Source organism: Schistocerca piceifrons, chromosome 2, assembly GCF_021461385.2.
Source record: "Schistocerca piceifrons isolate TAMUIC-IGC-003096 chromosome 2, iqSchPice1.1, whole genome shotgun sequence".
NCBI lineage: Eukaryota > Metazoa > Arthropoda > Insecta > Orthoptera > Acrididae > Schistocerca > Schistocerca piceifrons.
Window position 1 is genome coordinate 859,017,301 of NC_060139.1, and position 6,000 is coordinate 859,023,300.

General features: G+C 36.6%; 1 protein-coding gene across 1 annotated transcript in view; it reads right to left on the reverse strand.

The window, feature by feature from the left end:
* LOC124775060 (NFX1-type zinc finger-containing protein 1-like) overlaps nt 1-4,205 on the reverse strand; it is a 439,199-nt gene extending 434,994 nt beyond the window's left edge. Inside the window, exon 1 of the mRNA XM_047249854.1 lies at nt 4,031-4,205. The gene's annotated coding sequence lies outside the window, so the exon portion shown is untranslated. The remainder of the gene's footprint in view (nt 1-4,030) is intronic.
* Between the last annotated feature and the right edge of the window lie 1,795 nt (nt 4,206-6,000).

A 6,000-nucleotide genomic window follows, 5' to 3' on the forward strand; every position in this document is an offset into this window, starting at 1 on the left:
CAATTTTAGGCAGCTGTATGTGGTTACACTGTTAGTATTAATTGGAGGTAATGGGTAAAAAAGGAAGTGCTGTAAACCAAGTACATAATTCTCAGAGAGAAGAAACATAGTCTGTCTGAAGAGCAGCTGCTGAAAGGTGGACTAATAATCCACTTTACAAAAAATGCTTACTACATGTAGAATGTTATTATTTATTTTGAAACACAATCTTCCATAACCTATGCTAATTAAATACTTTATGTGGGAAAAATGGAAAAAAATTAACTGAATGTAGCCTATAAAAGTACTGACCTCCTGTTTACTGCAACACAATGTTGACTATCTTTAAAGGTCACTAAGAATTAGGCCTAACTTATAAAAGCATTATTACGTGCTGTGTTGTTAGAAGTGTACTACTGTGAAGGTGTGGCCAGTCAATTTTAACAGCATTTTCCTCTTTCTCAACCTGACAGTTTTCAGAAAACATTATAGAATAAATAATTCATGGCACTTCTCTGTCATCTTACACAGCAAAGATGTCATCAAAGCTGGGAAACACATACTATCTGATGCTGAGAATTTCACAAAAATTACAAATGAAAAATTTGATGTATATAAAGCTTTTTTATTGATCCAATTACATTATATTTTCAAAAATAAAAGATTTGGTAGAATAAACATTTTTTATACCTTGGTTCTCCAAATTACAGAGAATAAGGGGGAATTAGGGCCTAGATCAAATACGGGTGGGAATAGTTCCAGCAGAACAGACCACAACTATTCATATTGTTATGCCTATTTCTCATTTTATTATTGAGTACCATTATTACTCACTATTCCCCACATGTTTGCACGCAATTCGAAAAAGCAAGCTTCAAACAGAGGCAATTCATAGGACAACCATAAATGTACTGCCTCACTTCAAGGGGATTTTGGGTTGGGTTGTTTGAGAGAGGAGACCAGACAGTGAGGTCATCGGTCTCATGGGTTAGGGAAGGGCAGGGAAGGAAGTCTGCCATGCCCTTTCAAAGGAATCATACCAGCATTTGCCTGGAGCGATTTAGAGAAATCACGGAAAACCTAACTCACGATTGCCGGACGCAAGGTTGAACTGTCGTCCTCCTGAATGCGAGTCCGGTGTGCTAGCCACTGCGCCACCTCGCTTGGTACAGGGATTTTGCTCTGGTTGCTTACATAAGAAATAAAGGTCAATATTTTTTGTGGGGCAGATATTTTATGCTTAATATGTTTATGAAGTTTCATTTCTTAGAAAGAATGATCCAAATGGAACGATGTTTAACTTTCCTCATACAAATATAAATGTTGGGGTGAAAAAAGACAAGTCTGTACAGAAACTGACTCCATCTGCTGTACATCAGAGGAATAAATACCCCATACAACAGCAATGCAGAATGAAACTGGTATTTTCAAGTGAAAGCATCATTCCATTACCACATTGTTTATAAATTTCATTAATAAAATATTTGTTTAATACATGTGCCTTATATATCATCTAGTCACTCATTTATTCCTTCCCATAACAGATATTTTTGTGAATTTTTATAGGAATTGGGTGAGCTGAATTATTGTTCAACTATAAATGAGCACAATAAGCATGTCTGAATTGTGTCATCCCACTGTCATATTTTTTTCACTTTTTCTTCTTCTTTTTTTTTTTTACTTAAGTCTCATAGGAAAGTGTTTCTGAAGAAGAGAAATTTGTTAACATCGAGTATTGATTTAAGTGTCAGGAAGTCGTTTCTGAAAGTATTTGTATGGAGTGTAGCCATGTATGGAAGTGAAACATGGACGATAAATAGTTTAGACAAGAAGGGAATAGAAGCTTTTGAAATGTGGTGCTACAGAAGAATGCTTAAGATTAGATGGGTAGATCACATAACTAATGAGGAGGTATTGAATAGAATTGGGGAGAAGACGAGTTTGTGGCACAACTTGACTAGAAGAAGGGTTCGGTTGGTAGGACATGTTCTGAGGCATCAAGGGATCACCAATTTGGTACTGGAGGGCAGCGTGGAGGGTAAAAATCATAGAGGGAGACCAAGAGATGAATACACTAAACAGATTATGAAGGATGTAGGCTGCAGTAGGTACTGGGAGATGACGAAGCTTGCACAGGATAGAGTAGCATGGAGAGCTGCATCAAACCAATCTCAGGACTGAAGACCACAACAACAACAAGTCTCATTATATTAATGAAACAAACTGTTACACTATGAAAATTATATTTCTTTGCTTATGTAGAAAAAACCAGTACAAACATGTGCTCTTTGTAATGATTCATTAAACAAAATCACTGTCATTCTGTTGCTTGTGGAACTGCCTAAATAGCAACTGCTGCACAAGGAACAATTTGGTTTCATATCAGGAAAGGCAAAAGAAGCTGCTGTAGCAAAATTTATGAAAGTAGTTTTAGAAACCCCAGATACAGGAGAACACATAACAGGCATTTTCCTTGAGATTAGTAAAACATTTGCTTTAAATGATCACGATATACTTCTAGGTAAACTTTAAACATGATGAATAAGGGACACTGTAAATGAATGATTCAGGTACTGCCTAGCAAACAGGGTGCATAGGTATAGACTTCCCAAATTTCAAGTATCTCAAAATATATGGTGTATCATCATTCAGATCCAGTATGTTTGAACACTGGAGTCCCCTCAACAGAGTATGTTAGGCCATATACTGTTTTTCATTTACATTAATGACTTCCACAATGAATCACACAAGGAGAAACAGTGTATTTGCTTGAAAGCTATAGAATAATTACAGACAGAATGCAAGTAAAAGGTGACAAGGCACTTACAGCATTAGCAAATGGTCAACAAATAAAGGTAAACTGTTAATATAATGAAGACTAATAATATGAACACCTATATACGTAGAAAAACCTAATTCAACAAGACTTGATAGTACATGTGATCACAGAGTTTGTGGCTAGCACAAAATTTATAGGTATGTATGCTGATCAGCAATTCAGATGGGACAAACAAATCATAGTAACTGGAAAAAAATTAGCACAGCATGCTTTGCCCTACAGATATTAACCATGGTGGGTAATAAGCTGGTGTCTAAGAACAACATATTTTGCACACATACATTCTATCATTAGTTAGGGCAAAATACTTGAGGGGGGGGGGGGGGGGGAGGGCATAAGGCTCAAAATATGGAATAAGCATTCAAACTGCAAATCAGAAAAAAGAGCAAGAGTCATATACGGGTCCACCGCACAGACATTTAAAAAAATGGGGTATTTTGACAGTTCCGACCAAATACATCTTCCACACTAATGTTTTTCTACAGAAAAACACTGCGTAATATGCAGCATACATTACAAACAGACAAGTTACAGTGAGTACTTATATTTGGATAGAACAAATAAAGACTGAGACTACTATAAATGGAGTATTTTAGTAACACAATAAGCCTACATGTCTAGTTTATAAATTATTCTATGTAATCTCAAAACCAAGGAATGCTGCCGGTATCACGAGACGTCTTACGATTAGTTGCCCTTGTTTGAATCAGGTTATTTCAGTTACTTAAATTTGTTTAAGTAGTTCTGTGATAAACAGTGCATGTATGTCTGCATCATTCTTATCTACCAGTGTTACAAATTATGCGTAGTGTATGTAAAATGACGGCATCGATTCAAATAAGTCTGTCTACGGATGAAAGTATAATACAACAAAAAAGTGGAAAACATACGGAAGCTGTGAGATAGAGCATCACGAAGCATAATCTCCGCCCATATATTACATACAAGTCATTCGGTAACGTAGTGTATGAGAATGTGTGTTGCGCACTGAAATCTAGAACATGCCGACATTTTCATATCATATTTACTTTTTATTAAGTGATACCGGTTTTTTATTTGTCCTTGACCATTGAACATAATGGTACATGTCATGTCAAATACATGTACACATACCATTACCAAATAAGGTGGGGTCAACAAGCGTGGGGCAGGAAGTCGGATGCCGTACAGTTATAGTAACTGGAATGCACTAGTGATTTTCACAGTACTTACGCTTTTCACGGACCTACAGATGCATTAAAGCAGGAACAGAAGACGAATATAATATGCTAATGCTTCACATACTCTTCATCGTGTTACTTGAGCTACTACACATCATCACGTCAACACACTTCAATGTTCCCGTTTGCACACTGCACTAGCACACTACAAACACAGGTGACTTCCCACATGAAACACTATAACGCTTCGGGATTCCCCGAATTCTAATATCGATATAGTCAGATTTGGCGAAGCGACTTGAAATGCTGCGACAGAAAACTACTAACGGAGCATAATAATTAACAGTCACGATTCTTCTAAGGCATCGGTATAACATTTCTAGAATAACAGATGAAAAAGATTTTTTCATGCACAGACAATACTATTCTACAGAAATTTCAAACATGCGTCCTAAACATATTGCAAAACCAAATGAAACTAATTGGGTAAATAAAGGTCCAATACGCCGTATTGCAACAACGCTTCATAATGAAAGGTAACAAAAATATAGCAATGACACGACGTCGTGCGTCGGCACACAGGTCTTGTGACAGAAAATCAAACCAAGTTCTCGTTGGCCGATCAAAATTACAGCCGCTTATTTGCGAGACATTTTCGTTCACATTATTTATTCCGGCAATAGTGCATTTAGAAGGGAACTAACCAGCTGTGATTAAGTACTTAATTTGTTAATCTGTGCAAATTACTCGAAACATTCGCTACCGTTCCGTTGGCCTTCTCTCTTGTTATCGTGTCTTAAAAAGCTGACAAACTAATAGTTTCCCGTCGCCGTATAACAACAGAACCACAGGGCTGGATCCAGGAGAGCATCAGATCATGCCATCAGTTAAGAACAGCTTGAATTAACTCAATGCAACTGCCGATTAACTTTTATTCATTCACTCCGATTAAATGAAGCTCCCAAAATTGGATTTCGTAAACCGATTTCCCAATACCTGTTCTGGGTGGTAGTGTAAACATTTCAAAATCGATTCTGTTGCCATTTTTCCAATTCCGCAATCGATTTTCGCTCCAACCTGAACGCAACTGGGTTTGAAGCCTGCATGGCTGTCAGGTTTCGCCTTGCTTTTAAAAATTTTCGTCTAATATGGGTGGAGTGGCTTTTTTTACAGTGAAGGAAAAGCAGAAATATTAGACTGAAGCTGTTTACACATCGTCTAAACGAAGAAAAATAGCGACTGTATTGACTAAATCATATTAATGATTGACCTCATGAACTCAGACAATCAATAAAATTGCTAGGTATTTATCTTGATACCAAATTGTGCTGAAACACCCACACAGAAAAGCTGTGCAGTAAGTTGGCAAGAGTTGTATATCTCCTTAGGAAACTGAAGGATTGTGTCAGTATGGCATACCATGCCACTTTTCATACTCATCTGCATTATGGAATACTTCTTTGGGGAAACTCTGCTGGGGCAAAAGATGTTTTCCTCTAGCGGCAGAACGCCATTAGATGTATTTTTGGTGTGAGCAATTTAATTTCTTGTAGACAGTACTTCATTGAGCACAAAATTCTTACAGTTCCCAGTCTCTACATACTTAAAGCACTTATACATGCCAAAGAGAATGCCCACAAGTATGAAAGCAGGTCAGATGTGCACTCATATGAAACCAGAAATAGGAACTTATTAGACATTCCTTGGACACATTTTAGTAAAATCCAAAATAATTTTTTACATGCTGGCAAAACATTTTACAACAATACATCACATGGAACGAGGGAATTGCATGAGAATTGATTTAAAATGGTGGTAGAGACATGATTGAAAGAGAAAGAATTCTACAGCATAAGTGAATTCCTACAGAATGAAAAAATATGATTCTCTATTATTATAAATGTGATTGTGATCGAAGAAACTGTAATTTATGTCATACAACCATACTGACCTTTTGTATAATCATATACCATATGTTAACTTTTGTGTAATCATTTGTACGACAATCTGTATAACTATGTA